General features: G+C 45.2%; 1 protein-coding gene and 1 non-coding gene across 9 annotated transcripts in view; one reads left to right on the forward strand and one right to left on the reverse strand.

Annotated features, from left to right (window-relative positions):
• PPFIBP1 (PPFIA binding protein 1) overlaps nt 1–18,887 on the reverse strand; it is a 185,568-nt gene that overhangs the window by 112,349 nt on the left and 54,332 nt on the right. For all 8 annotated transcript variants that reach the window (XM_029057999.2, XM_029057996.2, XM_029057995.2 and 5 more), the window contains exon 2: nt 5,096–5,188. The gene's annotated coding sequence lies outside the window, so the exon portion shown is untranslated. The remainder of the gene's footprint in view (nt 1–5,095; nt 5,189–18,887) is intronic.
• LOC114809586 lies at nt 13,211–13,348 on the forward strand. The gene has a single exon (XR_003757361.1). It is a non-coding gene; the product is annotated as a small nucleolar RNA SNORA7 (small nucleolar RNA).

The following is an 18,887-nucleotide window of genomic DNA, read 5'->3' on the forward strand; positions in this document are numbered from 1 at the left end:
TGAGCCCCACATGGGACCGGGACTGTGTCTATCCCCATTTGCTTGTATCCACCTCGGCGCTTAGAATAGTGCCTGGCACACAGTGTTTTACAAATACAATTATTATTATGATTATTACTGTGTCCAACCTAACTCATTTGTATCTCCCCCAGCTTGGAGACAGTGTTGGAACAGTGTTTGACACATATTAAGCACTTAACAAATACTAAAAAATATAAAAAGAAAAAAATGAATACCATTGATTTCTCGGTACATAGTGAGTGCTTAAAAAAATTCCCCATCAGTTAGGGTTTTCCTGGATTCCCTAAAGGCATTTCCAATTTCTTAATTTAATTCAATTAAATTATTTAATTCTTTTCTTAATTCAGTCTCTTCCCACCCCAGCAAAGAAAGCAGGAAAATACCCACTCTATCATTATGCTGAGAGAGGAGGAATTCTGGAAGGTATTCATTCATTCACTCGTTTAATCATATTTATTGAGCACTTACTATGTGCAGAACGCTCTACTAAGTGCTTGGGAAAGTACAACGCAACAGTAAACAGACACATTCCCTGCTCACAAAGAGTTTACAGTCTAAAGGGGGTGGAGACAGATAGCAATACAAATAGATAAATTAAAGATTTGTACATAAGTGCTGTGAGGCTGGGAGGGGGGAAGAACAAAGGGAGCAAGTCAGTGCGATGCAGAAGGGAGGGGGAGAAGAAGAAAAGGGCTTAGTCTGGAAAGGCCTTTTGGAGGAGATGTGCCTTCAATATAACAATAAGAAGACAACTTCCCTGCCCACAAAACAAAAAACAAATCAAAACTCTGTGTACGGAGGCTTCAGCTATCTACGAGGAAGTGTCCTCCAGAAGCAAAGTCTTCAGGATGGTAATCAAAGGAAACTGTGGAGTTATTTTGAGCTCCTCATCCTTCCTAACTTCTCAGAAACCACCCTGTCCTCCTCGGTTCAACAGAGGGAGGTAGCTGAGCCCGCGGATCCCAATCTGTGGCCGGGGCTGGGAGTCAGAGGATCTGCGCTCTAATCCCGGCTCTGCCACTTGCCTGCGTGGTGACCTAGAGAGGGTCACTTCTCTGGGCCTCAGTTTCCTCATCTGCAAAAGGGGGATTCAGTGCCTGTTCTCCCTCCGACTTAGACGGGGAGCATCGTGGCTCAGTGGAAAGAGCTTGGGCTTGGGAGTCAGAGGTCATGGGTTCGAATCCCAGCTCTGCCACTTGTCAGCTGGGTGACTGTGGGCAAGTCACTTCCCTTCTCGGTGCCTCAGTGACCTCATCTGTAAAATGGGGATGAAGACTGTGAGCTTCACATGGGACAACCTGATTACCCTGTATCTACCCCAGCGCTTAGAACAGTGCTCTGCACATAGTAAGCGCTTAACAAATACCAACTTTATTATTAGAACCCACGACCTCTGACTCCCAAGCTCGTTCTCTTTCCACTAAGCCACACTGCTTGGGCTCGTTCTCACACAGTAACAAGTGTTCAGGTGTTCGGCATAAAGAAGCAGAGCAGCAGCCTGGCTTAGTGGATAGAGCCCGGACCTGAGAGTCAGAAGGTCATGGGTTCTAATCCCAGCTGGACCACTTGCCTGCTGTGTGACCTTGGTCAAGTCACTTCTCTGTGCCTCAGTTCCCTCATCTGTAAAATGGGGATTAAGAGTGTGAGCCCTATATGGGACAGAGACAGTGTCCAATCCAATTATCTCATATCTACCCCCAGTGCTTAGACCAGTGTCTGGCACAAAATAAGTGCTTAACAAATACTATCATCATCATCATCATCATTATTATCATTATTATAATGAGCGCCCCTCCCTCCCCCCCCGGCCTCAGATGGGCTCCAGGTAAGTGGCTGGGATAGGCAGGTGCTCTTGAACCTCCAGGTTGCATGGGAGGGGACAGAAGAGGTGTGCTGGGGTAAGGCAGAAAGAAGCAGCACAGCCTAGTGAATAGAATACGGTCCTGGAGACAGAAAGACCTGGGTTCTAATTCAGGCTCCGCCCTTCTGCTGTGGGACCTCGGCCAAGTCACCTCTCTTCTCTGGGCCTCAGTTCCCTCATCGGTAAAATGGGGATTACGACTGTGAGCCCCATAAGAGACAGGGACTGTGTCCAACTCGATTTGCTTGTAACCACCCCAGTGCCTAGTACATTCAATCGTATTTATTGAGTGCTTACTATGTGCAGACCACTGTACGAAGTGCTTGGAATGGACAACTGGACAACAGATAGAGACAATCCATGCCCAATGTTGGGCTGCCAGTCTAAACAGTACAGTGCCTGGCACCATAATAAGCCCTTAACATACCATCATCATTATTATTATTGTCCTTCACTCTTTAGAGAAGAGGAAATCATCTCTGTTCGACGTGGGACAGGGACCATTTCCGAACTGCTTATAATCTAGCTCCCTCGAAGCTTAGCACATAGTGAGTGCTTAACAAATACCACAATTAATGAGGGAGGGGCTGCAGGAGAGCCCACCCTGCTTCCTCCCCACTAGCAGTGTAGCCTAGTGGAAAGACCCCAGGCCTGGGAGTCAGAGGACCCGAGTTCTAATCCCAGCTCCACCACCTGCCTGCTGAGGGGCCTTGGGCAAATCACCCCGGTCTATATCTTTCTGAGGGGTTCATCCATTCGTAAGCCCGTGACTAAAATAGTGTCGGGATTAGCATCCCTAAAAATCCCTCCCAGAAGCCTTCTCTAATTAATTCCCCAACACCACAGTCACATCACAATCACAGCCACCTGTGCATTTTAAGCTTACCCTCCGCACTCATATCTCACTCATATGGAGAAGCAGCGTGGCTCAGTGGAAAGAGCACGGGCTTTGGAGTCAGGGCTCATGAGTTCGAATCCCAGCTCTGCCACTTGTCGGCTGTGTGACTGTGGGCAAGTCACTTAACTTCTCTGTGCCTCAGTTCCCTCATCTGTAAAATGGGGATTAAGACTGTGAGCCCCACGTGGGACAACCTGATTCCCCTATGTCTACCCCAGCGCTTAGAACAGTGCTTGGCACATAGTAAGCGCTTGACAAATACCAACATTATTATTATTATTTATATCTTTAGAGCACTTACGGTGTGCAGAGCACTGTTCTCCGTGCTTGAGAGAGTCCAATATAGAAAGAGTTGGTCCTCTCCTCTGCGGTACCTACTCTCCATCCCTCTTAGACAATAAGCCCCAAGTAGACAGGGACTGTCAGACTTGATTCCCCCATATCTACCCCAGTGCTTAGTACAGTGCATGGCACCGAGTAATAATAATGATAATAATAATTTGGTATTTGTTAAGCACTTACTATGGGCCAAGCACTGTTCTAAGCGCTGGGTAGATACAAGGTAATGAAGTAGTCTCTGTGGGGCTCACAGTCTTCAACCCCATTTTACAGATGAGGTCTCTGCGGCCCAGATAAGTTAAGTGACATGCCCAAAGTCACACAGCTGATAAGTGGAAGAGCCGGGATTAGAACCCACGACCTCTGACTCCCAAGCCCGGGCTCTTTCCACTGAGCCACGCTGCTTCTCTACCATGGTGTAGTGGATACAGCCCAGGCCTGGGAGTCAGAAGGTCATGGGTTCTAATTCCGGCTCCGCCACTTGTCTGCTGTGTGACCTTGGGCAAGTCACTTCACTTCTCTGTGCTTCAGTTACCTCATCTGTAAACTGGGGATTGAGACTGTGAGCCCCACATGGGACAGGGACTGTGTCCAACCCAATTTGCGTGTATCCACTCCAGTGCTTAGAATAGTGCCTGGCACATAGTAAGCACTGCACTTAAATACCATTGTTAATAATAATAACCGATACCATTATTATTCATATGTGACTACATGATAGCCAATCCCCTAGCAACTGGAAAGTCAGTTTTATTGTCTACTTCAATACTGGGCCAGTGGAACCTCATACCAGAGCATAAGAGTAATGGTGTTGAGGTAGGCAGGGCTTGAGCATGTTCAAGAATCTATTTTTAATAAAGATTTTATTTATCGTTCATGCCAGCCAAATTTAAATTAGGACTTTCCAGCACACCACACCCACTCCAATTTTCAGAGAGTCTAAATAGACGGGTAGGAGAAAAGGTCACTCTGAAGAACCTCATAATCCAGCCAGTGTCCTGTTGCAAATATTACAGTTGGGGAATCACTAGGACATCCTGAAATAGGGCAGTATGTTATCAGCCCAGTGGAACTCAATATCGAGAAGAAACAGGATTCAAAAAGACACCCTTAACCAGCGTAAAGAAGTGGAGTAGCCAAGTGGATAGAGAACGGGCCTGGGAGTCAGAAGGACCTGGGTTCTAATCCCGGCTCTGCCGCTTGTCTGCTGTGTGGCCCTGGGCAAGTCGCATCACTTCTCTGGGCCTCAGTTCCCTTCTCTGTAAAATGGGGATGAAGAATGTGAGCCCCATGAGGGACATGGATGGTGTCCAACCTGACTAGCCCAGTGCTTTTTTTTGTGTCAGGCACTGTACTAAAGCACGGCTCAGTGGAAAGAGCCCGGGCTTGGGAGTCAGAGGTCATGGGTTCTAATCCCGGGTCCGCCACTTGTCAGCTGTGTGACTTTGGGCAAGTCACTTCACTTCTCTGTGCCTCAGTGACCTCATCTGTAAAATGGGGATTCAGACTGTGAGCCTCACGTGGGACAACCTAATCACCTTGTCTCCCCCCAGCACTTAGAACAGTGCTTGGCATGTAGTAAGCACTTAACAAATACCATCATCATCCAAAGACAAAACCAAACCCAATAAGAGCTGTTCCATTTTCTAGCGAGGAATTGAACTTGTGATCTATTCTGTTCATACATCACTTAACTTCCCTGTGTCTCAGTTTCCACATCTGTAAAATGGGGGTTCAGTACCATTCCCCGTCCTAGGGGGACAGGGCCTGGGTCTGGTTTCACTAGCTACCTCAGCGCTTAGTACTGTGCTTGGCACGTGGTAAGCCTTAGTATTAGTATAATATATTATAATAGTATAGTATAATATATAGTATAGTATAATATATAGTATAGTATACTATATAATATATAGTATAGTATAATACCTTAGTATTATTATTATTTTCTTCTTATTCAGATAATTGGGGTTACTTACGTGCAGAAGAAGAGCTTTATTAGTGAGCTGTGCTGCTGGGACTCTTCAAATCCTGCAATTAATTTCCAAGTTGATCCATGAAAACTCTTCTCACTGGAAGGCAATCAAAAACACAATACTGCATAATCCAGCATCAAACATAACCTAATGAACTTCACCATAATACAGTGTCAAGTTAGTGGTGATGAAGCAGAAGCACTGCAGATCCATTCACTCATTCAATAGTATTGATTGAGCACTTACTATGTGCAGAGCACTGTACTAAGCGCTCGGAATGGACAATTCGGCAACAGATAGAAACAATCCCTGCCCTTGGACGGGCTCACAGTCTAATCAGGGGAGACAGATGGACAAAAATAAGACAACTTAATCACGATAAATAAAATCAAGGGGATGTACACCTCATGAACAAAATAAATAGGGTAATAAAAATATATACAAATGAGCACAGTGCTGAGGGGAAGGGAGAGGGGGAGGAGTAGAGGGAAGGGGGGAAAGGAGGCTTAGCTGAGGGGGGGGGGGGCAGAGAGGGAGCAGAGGGAAAAGGGGAAGCTCATTCTGAGAAGGCCTCTTGGAGGAGGTGATCCAGGGGCATTAGAGATGAGAGGACTAGATGTAACTTAAAATTTAGACAGCAAAAGTAAAGCGACAGACAATACCAAATCGGATTCTGCAACCCTACTTTCTCCACTGACATTTGGTATTTTTTTCCTCATTTTCTAGGCCACCTGGCAGAGAGACCTGAACATTTACTTTCTATCCAGAAGTGATCATCAATATTTATAGGTCAGTAATTTGCTCAAGCAACTAGGACAGCAGAGGTCTGTAATATTTGATTTGGAGGTGCCATTTGAGCTCTTACCAGATGGCCGAGTCATTTAGATTATAAACCATAAAGGCCTCTTTGCTTCGCTCCTCTAACACCAACCTACTCACTGTACCTTGATCTCGTCTATCTCACCGCCGACCTCTCACCCACGTCCTACCTCTGGCCTGGAAAGCCCTCCCTCTTTATATCCGTCAATTTCTCTCCCCCGAAATTCAGAGCCTTGCTGAAGGCACATCTCCTCCAAGAGGCCTTCCCTGACTAAGCCCATCCTCGTCTCCCACTACCTTCTGCATCACCCTGGCTCTGGAATTTGCTCCCTTTAATCCCCCCTCTCTCAACCCCACCGCACTTACATTCAACCCCATCATTTATTTATTTCTATTCATGCCTGTCTCCCCCTCTAGACACTCACTCACTGTGGGCAGGGAACGTGTCTACCAACTCTGTTATACTGCACTTTCCCAAACGCTTAATACAGTGCTCTGCAGACAATAAGTGCTCAATACTCAGTCAGGTTGAGCGCTCACTAAGTGCAGAACACTAAATTAAGCGCTTGGGAGCATATGGCATACCAATGTAACAGACACATTCCCTGACCACAACGAGCTTACGGTCTAGAGGGGGATACGACTGATCAATAAATATGAGTGATCAATAAATTTGATTGTCATACTGTGAACCAAATGCTGTACCACTGCTTGGGAGAGTACAGTAGTATTCACCACCTCTGTCCTTGAGGAGCTTGCAATCTAGCGGGGAGAACAGATGGGAAAAACGGACTTTAAAGTTGGGGGAAGCAAAGGAATATAAACGCCTCGTAGAGAGGTGACCGGAAGCTCATTGCGGGCAGAGTGTGTCTATCAACCGTACTCTATTGGACTCTCCCAAGCGCTTATTACAGTGCTCTGCACACAATAAGTGCTCAATAAATGACTGATTGAGGGCGGAGGAAATGATATCCTGAGCCACCACAGTTGATCACAGTAATTGGGAGAAAGGGAAAGACCAAGGGTTCAGAAACCTCGGCAGATAGGACCAATTCCTTCACCTACCTGGGAAATCAGTCAATCAGATCAACCATATATATTGAGCGCTTCCTGTCCGCAGAGCACTGTATTAAGCGGTTGGGAGAGTACGGTATTACAGTCTAACAGACACATTCCCCACCCACAGCTTGTAGTGGGCAGGGACTGTGTCTGTTATATTGTACTCTTCCAAGAGTTAAGTGTTTGGGAGAGTACAGTACAGCACAACAGGGTTGGTAGACATGTTCCCTGCCCACAACACGCTTCCGGTCTAGAGGAGGAGATAGACATTAAAATAAATGACAGAGAGGGGAAACAGTAGAGAAAGTAAAAGGATAGGTACCTAAGTGCCGGAGGCTGAGGAGAGTATCAAAATGTTTAAGGAGTAAGCACTTAAGATCTTACGTCAGCACTGGGTCTATAAGTGTAATTCCTTGTAGAGTCAATTATTTAGATTCCTTACTTGCAAATATTTTTAGGTCTGACATCCCAATAGAGTGAAACCCGCTCCTTTTTTCTATTGTGCTTTCCCAAACGCTTAGTACAGTGAAGTTCTCCCACATGATACATTAAATATCCTTGATTATTATTATTAATAATAATAATAGTGATAGTTGTTAAGTGCTTAAAGATACAAAATAATCAGGTCTCACATGAGGTTCACAGTCTTCATAGAAGGGAGAGCAGGGGTTGAATCTCCATTTTGCGGATGAGGGAACCGAGGCACAGAGGAAGTGAAGTGACTCGCCCAAGGTCACCCAGAGGTTACATGGCAGAGTGGGGATTAGAACCCAGGTCCTCTGACTCCTGGGACTATGCTCTTTCCTAGGCCACTCTGCTTCTCCTTATTATGAAGGAATCCGCTGTATTTAATTCCTTCCGAGAGAAATTTAATTCTTCCAGTTCCTTCCTCAATACAGAGCTCCAATCTTGAACAGCACCACTGTGCCCATGTACCATTTATGAACACAGAACATTATTTGGAGTTTCACAAACCCTGTTTCAGTTAAGTCAAAGATGTTCTTTGTTTTGCAGTGTGGACAGAAAGCCAGAGGCTTAATTCAGGCACGCCTATGAATGGTGTTCATGCTATAAATATTAACCCAACACTCGGCAAACATTCTCCAGATGGGCCACTCTTAGATATAATTTAAAAATAAGAAAATGTTTTGCTGAAAAACAAACCATTAAAAATATATTCCCCCGCAAACAAGATGACTAAGAAATAAAATCAAAATCGAATGGGAAGAATATATCACAAACAGAACATTTTTATTTGGTCTCCTGTTCGGAAAGAAGATTTCATTTTTTAAAAATATGTATTTAATAAAATAAACTCACTCTAATCCATCAACTATGTTAGTCTTCATAATCAGAGAAAACCCTGTAATTCACCACAATAATCAGTCCAAATGCTACACTATGAACGGTTATGTAATGACAAGTGACAAACTGAGGTTCATTCATTCAACTGTATTTACTGAGCATTTACTGTGTGCAGAGCACTGTGCTAAGCACTTGGGAGAGTACACTACAACAATAAACAGATACATTCTCTGCCCACAACGAGCTTACAGTCTAGGGGTAGATAAAACAGACATCAATACAAATAAATTACAGATATGTACATAAGTGCACATATAATAAACTATAGCTATCTATATATGTATGCAAGTGAATATATACTGTGCATATCTATAAATAATTTCTTTATATTCATTTATTCATTCATTCAATTGTATTTATTGAGCGCACACTGTGTGCAGAGCATTGTACTAAGTGCTTGGAAAGTACAATTCATCAATAAAGAGAGACAATCCCTGCCCACAATGGGCTTACAGTCTAGAAGGGGGGAGACAGTCATCGAAACAAATAAACGGGCATTTATATTAACGTCTGTCTGCCCCTCTAGACTATGAGCTCCAACTCTTCCAAGTGTTCAGTACAGTGCTCTGCCCTCAGTCAGTGCTCAGTAAATAACACGGACTGTCTGATCGACAAGCCCTAGTAGATTTTAAGCTCTTTGAGGGCAGGGATCATATCTACCAACTCTGATATAGTGCACTTTCCCAAGACCTTAGACCAGTGCTCTGCGCACAGTAAGCATTCAATAAATACCATTGAGTGATTGATTTCTCCTCTCACCATCTGGTCCTGGGTATCACTTGGTTTTTGGGGGTTTTAACAGTTTCTGTTCATTAAATACCATTGAGTGATTGATTTCTCACCTCTCGCAATCTGATCTTGGATATCACTTTCGGGGGTGGGGGAGCAGTTAACAGTTTTTGTTCATTATATACCACTGAGCGATTGATTTCTCACCTCTCACAATCTGATCCTGGATATCACTTTGCGGGGGAGGGGCAGTTAACAGTTTTTGTTCATTAAATACCATTGAATGATTGATTTCTCACCTTTCAGGATCTGATCCTGGATATCACTTTTTTTTGTGGGGGGGGGGGTTAACAGTATTTGTTCATTAAATACCATTGAGTGATTGATATCATTTGGGGGGGGTGAGGGGTTAATACTATTTGTTCATTAAATACCACTGAGTGATTTCTCACCTCTCACAATCTGATCCTGGGTATCACTTTTTTGGGGGAGTGGGTGGGTTTAAACAGTATTTGTTCATTAAATATCATCGAGTGATTGATTTCTTACCTCTCATGATCTGATCCTGGACATCACTTTTTTTTGTTTAACAGTATTTGTTCATTAAATACCACTGAGTGATTGATTTACCTCTCACAATCTGATCCTAGGCATCACTTGATTTTTTTTTTTAAATAGTATTTAAGCTCTTACTTTGTGTCAAGAACTGTTCTAAGCGCTAGGATAGCTACAAGTTAATTAGGTCGGACACAGTCCTTGTACTGCATGGGGCTCACGGTCTAAGTAGAAGGGAGAATTATTTAAACCCCATTTTACAGTTGAGGGGACTGAGGTACAGAGAAGTGACGTGTCTTGCCCAAGGTCACTGCTTGGGCCCCAAAATTTCCAGTCCTTTCACATAGGAAGTCCACGGAAATTTTTCTCTTTTTATTGGCATTTAAATGCTTATTATATGCCAGGCTCTGTACTAAGCACTGGGGTAGATATAAACTAATCAGGTTGGAAAGAGTCCCTATCCCACACGGGGATCATAGCCTTAATCCCCATTTTACAGATTATGGAACTGAGGCCCAGAGAAGTGAAGAGACATGCCCAAGGTCCCACAGCAGACAAGGGGCGGAGCCAGAATTAGAACCCAGGCCCTTCTGACTCCCAGGCTCATGATCTTTCCAATAAGCCACACTGCTTCTCAATTTTTCATCTGGCCGAGGGCTTCTAGAATATTGACGTCATTCAACTGACGGTGTTTTAATAATAATAACAATGGCATTTGGTAAGCACTTACTATGTTCATTCATTCAATTGTATTTGATCACTTATTGTGTGCAAAGCACTGTACTAAGGGCTTGGAAAGTACAATTTGGCAAGCTCTGTTGCACAGTGGAACACAGTGCAAGCACAGTTCCAAGCACTGTCCTAAACACTGTTCTAAGGGGTAGATGTAATCAGATTGTCCCATCTTGGGGTCAGTCTTAATCCCCATTTCACAGCTGAGGTAACTGAGGCACAGAGAAGTGAAGTGACTTGCCCGAGGTCACACAGCAGACAAGAGGCAGAGCCAGGATTAGAACCCACAGCCTAGGATTCCCAAGCCCTGGCTGATGTGGATTAATGAAAAGAGCCCAGGCTTGGGAGTCAAAGGTTGTGAGTTCTAATCCCGCAGCTGCCACCTGTCAGCTGTGTGACTTTGGGCAAGTCACTTTAATTCTTCTGTGCCTTAGTTACCTCATCTATAAAATGGGGATTAAGACTGTGAGCCCCATGTGGGACAACCTGATTACCTTGTATCTACCTCAGTGCTTAGAACAGTTTTCGGCACATAGTGAGTGCTTAACAAATACCATCATTTATTTTAAGAAGCAGTGTGGCTCAGTGGAAAGAGCCCAGGAGTCAAAGGTTGTGAGTTCTAATCCCGGATCTGCCACTTGTCAGCTGTGTGACGGTGGGTAAGTCACTTAACTTCTCTGTTCCTCAGTTACCTCATCTGTAAAATGGGGGTTAAGACTGTGAGCCTCACGTGGGACAACCTGATTACCCTGTATCTACCCCAGCGTTTAGAACAGTGCTCTGCACATAGTAAGCACTTAATACCAACATTATTATTATTATTATTATTAAGCCCACGCTCTTGCCCCTGGGCCATGCTGCTGAAACCTGTCAAACCCAGCCCACTCCTCAAATCTGTTCCGCTGTTGTTCGTCCCAACATCAACTTCGCCCCCTTCCCCTCCCCCCTCCCCCCTGCCAGTAACAAGCTCCTCATCCTGCCAAGAGAATCCTGTGCCTCCTGCTAAGAATCCCTCAGTCTGAGAAATGATCTTCTTCACTCATGAACTCCCAGTCCCCACTGAGCCGGGGGGAAGCAGCAGGAATTGGCTGCATTCCCCTGACACCGCTCCAACTTGTCGGGATTGTGGGATCAGCATTTTCCGAGAAAGCTGGCTGTGGGAATCCTCGCTTAGCTTTCAGTTTTTGCAAAACAAAATGGACAATCCGAAACTCTGAATTGATTAATCGTGTGTTCATTCGGTCATATTTATTAAGCCTTACTGTGTGCGGCGCATTGTACTAAGTGCTGTATTACTTCTCTGTGCCTCAGTTACCTCTTGTGTAAAATGGGGATTAAAACTTGAGCCCCGTGTGAGACAGGGGCTGCGTCCAACCCAATTATCTTGGATCCAACCCAGAGCTTAGAGTTCCTTCACACAGAAAGCGCTCAATAAATACGATGGAATGAGTGAATGAATGATTGGTTGATGGATGGGACACCCATCAGCTTCTGCTCTGTGGAAGGATTCAGGCACAAGTCAGGAGGGAATCAAGTTAGTGACATTTTGACCTGATCTACTCCATCTCCCCGGCCCTCCTGATCTAACGCCATCTGCCTCTCTCTCCAGCCCTGCCCCCCTCAATCAATCAATGGTATTTATCGAGCATTTCCTCCCCCAACTTGGAGCAGCTAAGCCTGCTACAATCGTCAAGAGCCTGGCAACTTCTGTTACTTAAAAATTATTATGGCGTTAAGTGCTGACTATGTGTTCAACACCAGGGTTGAAACGAGATAATCAGAGGGGAAATAGCTCCTGTTTCAAATGGGGCACACACTCTAATATGTAGGGAGAGGCAGATAGTTGTAGTAATATTGGTAAATCAATCAATTGTATTACAGTGGGAAGAGGACTGTATTAAGTGCTTGGGAGAGTACAACAGAGTTGGTAGAAATGTTCTCTGCCCACAAGCTTACTGTCTAAAGGGGAAAACAGACATTAATATAAATTAATTGCAGATATTCAGTAGTATTGAGCACTTACTATGTGCAAAGCACTGTACTAAGCACTTGGAATGTACAAATCGGCAACAGATAGAGACAATCCCTGCCCATTGATGGGCTTCCAGTCTAATCAGAAGTGATGATGATGATGGTATTTGTTAAGCGCTTACTATGTGCCAGGCACTTTTCTAAGCACTGAGGTAGATACAAGATAATGGGGTTGGACACAGTCCCTGTCCCGCATAAGGCTCACAGTCTTATTCCCCATTTTACAGATGAGGCAACTGAGGCCCAGAGAAGTAAAGTGAGTTTCTCAAGGCCACGGAGCAGACAAGCGGTGGAGCCGGGATTAGAACCCATGACCTTCTAACTCCCAGGCCCGTGCTCTATCCTCTAGGCCATGCTGCTTCTCGGAGGAGCTGGAAGTAATGGCACTTATCGAGTGTCCAGTGGTCTGAATTAAGTACTCTAAATTAAGTACTTGTCTTGTCTTATGCTGGATAGTAGTCTCCGATCCATAGAAATGCCACAGACACATCTCTCCCAGAACGCCCCACCTGCATTTCCCAATGTTCTGCTACTGGATCCACGAAGTTTTCTTGGTAAAAATCCAGAATTGGTTTACCATTGCCTCCTTCCACACAATCAACTGGAGTCTCCGCCCTCGACTCTCTCCCATGCCCTGCTGCCCGGCACGGGTGAGTTTTGTACAAAACTATCAAGGGACGTATTTGCTACCCACAAGGACCTTACGCTCTAAAGAGGGAGAGATGCCAGGAAAGAATTAGGCAGAGAGCAATAAACATGAATAAATGATTTGAGTACCACGGTAAATAACTCAATATCTGACTGAATAAATGCATATACACAATGAGATCCCTCTCAGGGTCGCATCTGGAGAGTTTCCAGTCCTCTACCAGTCTCGGCTACAGGAGGGAGAGTCAAGCAGAGGCCTCTCCATTCCATTCCTAGCTTGGCCAGTGGCTAGCGAGTGGAAGGTCAACTGCTACAAGTCAAAACTCCCCCGTGCTGGGCAGCAGCGGCACGGGAGACTCGAGTTTACTGTGCGGAGGGGGCGATGGTAAACCACTTCCAGATTTTTACAGAGAAAACTCTATTGATCCATTACCAGAACAATTGCAGACAGAGGGGGGGTGTTCTGGGAGAGAGGCGTCCCTGGTGTCGCTATGGGTCGGAAACGACTCGACGGCATAAGACAAGTGTTGAAAATGAGTGGAAGTACCTATGTGGTAGAGGTGACCGATGGGTTTCTAGGTCATAGGAGGCTGGGAATTCATCGGGAAAGGTTGGTTTTTACCCTGACTTGCAAATAAGGCCTCTGGGGTCCAGAAAGGTTGAGGGGCTCACTCAAGGACACACAGTAGTCGGGGGCCTAGAATCTGGGGTTCCTGAATCCTAGTCCTGTGCTCTTTCCACTGGTCCACTGACACTAGTGTTCAAACTTGTTAATAATATAATAATAATATTGGTACTTGTTAAGTGCTTACTATGTGCCAAGCACCGTTCTACGCACTGAGGCAGATCCAAGTTGATCAAGTTGGACACGGTCCTGCCTATCAATCAATGAATGATATTTACTGAGCACTTACTGTGTGCAGACCACTGTACTAAGTGCTTGGGAGGGTATAATACAACAGAGTTGGTAGACCCATTCCCTGCCAATGGCTTAGTAGACAGAGCACAGGCCTGGGAGTCAGAAGAACCCGGGTTCTAATTCCGGCTCCGCCACATGTCTGTTGTGTGCCCTTGGGTAAGTCAGTTCACTTCTCTGGGCCTCAGTTATGTCATCTGGAAAATGGGGATTAGGTGCGTTAGCCCCATGAGCAACAGGGACCGTGTCCAACCTGATCAACTTGGATCTACCACAGTGCTTAGAACGGTGCTTGGCACATAGTAAGCGCTTAACAAGTACCAATATTATTATTATTATATTATTGACAAGTTTGAACACTAGTATCAGTTACTTAGCATGAGCACTCGCTTGGCACGCTACACAGAGAGCTCTCCAAGCCCCCGAGGACAAGCTGATTGGAAAAACTAGCAGGAAGGAACAGCCCTCTGTAAACCATGACTCAAGATAAACATGAAGAAACGTTTGATGATCCAGCCACCCACCAGCAGAGTTAAGGAACAACCTACTCAGAAGACAGGGTGAAACTCCCTTCTACAAGGAACCTTCCTCAATTAAGCCCTCTTTTTCCCGTCTCCCACTCCCTTCTGCACTTGGATCTGTAATAAATAATACTAGTAATAATAATATTGGTATATGTTAAGCACTTATTATGTGCCTGGCATATACTAAGTGCTGGGGTACACACAAGGTAAGCGGGTTGGACACAGCACCTGTCCCACATGGGGCCCACAATTTTAATCCCCATTTTACAGATGAGGTAACTATGGCCTAGAGAATAGTAATAATAATAATGTTGGTATCTGTTAAGCGCTTACTATGTGCAGAGCACTGTTCTAAGCGCTGGGGTAGATACAGGGTAATGAGATTGCCCCACGTGAGGCTCACAGTCTTCATTCCCATTTGCCAGATGAGGGAATTGAGGCTCTCCATCACCTTGCCCCTTCCTACCTCTCCTCCCTTCTCTCTTTCTACCGCCCACCCCGCACGCTCCGCTCCTCTGCCGCCCACCTCCTCGCCGTCCCTCGGTCTCGCCTATCCCGCCGTCGACCCCTGGGTCACGTCCTCCCGCGGTCCTGGAACGCCCTCCCTCCTCACCTCCGCCAAACTGATTCTCTTTCCCTCTTCAAAACCTTACTTAAAAAATCACCTCCTCCAAGAGGCCTTCCCAGACTGAGCTCCTCTTCCCCCTCTACTCCCTCTGCCATCCCCCCTTTACCTCTCCGCAGCTAAAGCCTCATTTTCCCCTTTTCCCTCTGCTCCTCCACCTCTCCCTTCCCATCCCCACAGCACTGTACCCGTCTGCTCAACTGTATATATTTTCGTTACCCTATTTATTTTGTTAATGAATTGTACATCGCCTTGATTCTATTTAGTTGCCATTGTTTTTATGAGATGTTCTTCCCCTTGACGCTGTTTAGTGCCATTGTTCTCGTCTGTCCGTCTCCCCCGATTAGACTGTAAGCCCGTCAAACGGCAGGGACTGTCTCTATCTGTTGCCGACTTGTTCATCCCAAGCGCTTAGTACAGTGCTCTGCACATAGTAAGCGCTCAATAAATACTATTGAATGAATTGAGCCACGGAGAAGTGAAGTGACTGGCCCACAGTCACACAGCTGACAAGTGGTAGAGCTGGGATTCGAGCCCATGACCTCTGACTTCCAAGCCCGGGCTCTTTCCACTGAGTCACGCTGCTTCCCTGAAGTGAAGTGACTCACCCAGGATCGCACAGCAGACAAGTGGCAGAGCCAGGATTAGAATCCAGGTCCTTCTGACTCCCAGAACTGGCTCTATCCACTAGGCCATGCTGCTTTCTTACCAGAAGGAAAAGTGCCCCTTTGGGGAACTTGGTATTCACCCCCACCCTCAGCCCCACAGCACTTACACCCATATCTGTCATTTCCTTATATCGACATCTGCTTCTCCCCCTAGACTGTAAACTCACTGTGGGCAGGGAACCCGTCTTAATACTCTGTTGTATTGTACTCTCCCAAGCACTTAATGCAATGCTCTGCACAGAGTAAGCACTCATTAAATACCACTGACTGACTGATTCTTACTCTCACTACCTGGGTTCTAATCCTGGCAATGTCGCTTGCTTGTCGTAAAACCTCGGGTGTGTCAATTAACTTCTTGAAGCCTCGGTTTTCTCGTCTGGAAAATGGGGGTCAAATACTTGTTCTCCCTCCTCCTTGGACTGTGGGGGAAAAAGCCTCTGTCAGATCTAATTGCATCGTTTCTACCCCAGCACTTTTTGCAGTGCTTGGTGCCTAGTAAACACTAAAATATCACAATTGTAAGGACTGTAGTAGACTGAAAAGAACAGGTTCCAAATATCTTTACCCCCGCCACTCCCGCTGTCACTTCAAAGTATATTCCTCATTGCTTTTCCACATTTCTACCCATTCTCTTCTGCATCACCCCTGCATTTGAATTTGCACCCTTTATTCACCCTCCCTCATTCATTCAATCATATTTATTGAGCACTTACTGTGTGCAGAGCACTGTACTAAGCACTTGGAAAGTACAATTCAGCAACAGAGAGAAAATTCCTGCCCACAAAGGGCTTACTATCTAGAAGGGGGGACACAAACACCTTAGGTACACATCCAAAATTTATTTTTATTAATATCTGTCTCCCCCTCTAGACTGTAAACTCGCTGTGGGCAGGAAACATGTCTACCAACTCCATTCTGTTGTGCTCTCCCAGGCACTTATTACAGTGTTTGGCACATAGTAAGTGCTCAATAAATACCACTGATGGATTGAATTGAAGTGTTGCACAACTAAGATCTCAAAAGAGCCTGCCTCAAGGAAGTGCTTCTCCTTTGTCCAAGTAGAGCTGTATCTCCACGTCTTCCTCAGCCAAATTTAGAAACTAAACAAAACAGCCTGATTAGCACTTTGGAATAAATTGGCCTTTAGATGTGCCTCCATGGAACCCCAAAATATTTTACAACGTAATTGTCTCTTGAGACTCATGTGTAAAAGTGTGTTGTAAGAGAACAACTCCCTTGAGAACTGGGTAAAGTGAGGAAACAGAGCATCAGAGCTCAAATAATAATAACAATGTCATTTGTTGGATACTTACTAAGTGCCAAGCACTGTTGTAGGCACTGGGATAGATACAAGGTAATCAGGTCGATCGCACTCCCTGTCTCACATGGGGCTCACAGTCTTAATCCCCATTTTACAGATGATGTAACTGAGGCCCAGAGAAGAGATGTGATTTGCACAAAGATATTCAGCAGACATGTGATGGAGCTGAGATTAGAATCGAGGTCCTCAGACTCCCAGGCCCGGGCTCTTATCCACGAGGCCACGCTGCTTCTCAAATAGATGTGAGAACTCTTGCTTCTGCACTGGCCTGCTGTGTGAGTTTGGGCATGTCACCTAACCTCTCTGGGCCTCAGTTTTCTCATCTGTAAAAAGGAAAACAAATAACTGCTCTTCCTTCTTCTTAAACTGTGCACCCTGAGAGGGATTGTGTCAGATCTGGTTATCTTGTATCTATCCCAGTTCTTGGCACAGTATGTGACACTGAGTAAGCGATTAATAAATATCTTAACCTCCCAGCCATCTGTTTTCAAAAACAAGCCACCCAGTGCTTACTATAGACCCTGGCAAATAATAAGCGCTTAACAAATACCATTTAAAAAACCCAGGTCCTCAGAATTTCAGCTTTCCTAATGTTTCAAGGAGGGTTCTGGGGGCCACTGAAGGAATGGAACAGCTTCATGCGATTAAAACCAGATCTTCCTCAGTTTAACCCTCTTGGCCTAAAAGACACACATGGGAACTAATGCTAATCTGTTGTGTCTGCCAGCTGTAATGGAAGGCTAATGACAGAGTAATTACACAATTATCTCTCTGGGAAAATCTCCATCCTCTCAGCCTCCTCTTGTCTCCCTCCCTCCCTCCCTCCAACTCCCATTGTTTGGCTGACTGACTTCCTGGACTCTTCCAATGCCCATTTCCACTCCTACAGAATGCCCATTTCCACTCCTACAGTGTTTAGCTGCCAGAATTACCTCAAGGAAATGGTGGGATTCAATAGAGTCCTGATAGTAAACCCCAAAACAAACTGGTGCACGCCATTTTTTCGGGGCCAGCTCTATGAAATTTTCTTTTTATGACTTCAGTATTTATTAAGTACATACCAAGAGAAGCAGTGTGGCTCAGTGGAAAGAGCATGGGCCTGGGAGTCCAAGGACCTGGGTTCTAATCCCAGCTCTGCTACTGACCTGTCACATTACCTTGGGCAAGTCACTTCACTTCTCTGGGCCTCAGCTTCCCTCATTTGCAAAAGGGGGATTCGATATCTGTGCTCCCTCCTACTTGGACTGTGAACTGCATGTGGTACCTGATTATATTTTATATATCCCAGCATTTGGTATAATACTGGGCACATAATAGGCACCTAAATACCACAATTATTATTTTTATTAATAATAAGTACTGGAGTAGCTGCAAGACAAATGGATTACTGATGGTATTTGTAAAGCACATGGTAAGTGCCAGACACTGTAATAATAATAATGATGATGGTATTTGTTAAGCACTTACTATGTGCCAAGCACTGTTCTAAGCACTGGCAAGGATACAAGGCATTCAGGTTGTCCCACGTTGGGCTCACAATCTTAATCATTTTACAGATGAGGTAAATGAGGCACAGAGAAATTAAGTGAATTGACCAAAGTCACACAGCTGACAAGTGGCAGAGCCGGGATTAGAACCCATTACCTCTGGATCCCAAGCCTGTACGCTCTTTCCACTGAGCCATGCTGCTTCTCAAGCGCTGTACTAAGAGCTGGGGTAGATACAAGCTAATCAGGTAAGACAGACATAGTCCCTGTTCTATATGGGGTCCACAATCTATCCTCATTTGCCAGATGGGCAAAC

Source organism: Ornithorhynchus anatinus, chromosome 2 (genome assembly GCF_004115215.2).
Source record: "Ornithorhynchus anatinus isolate Pmale09 chromosome 2, mOrnAna1.pri.v4, whole genome shotgun sequence".
Taxonomy (NCBI): Eukaryota; Metazoa; Chordata; class Mammalia; order Monotremata; family Ornithorhynchidae; genus Ornithorhynchus; species Ornithorhynchus anatinus.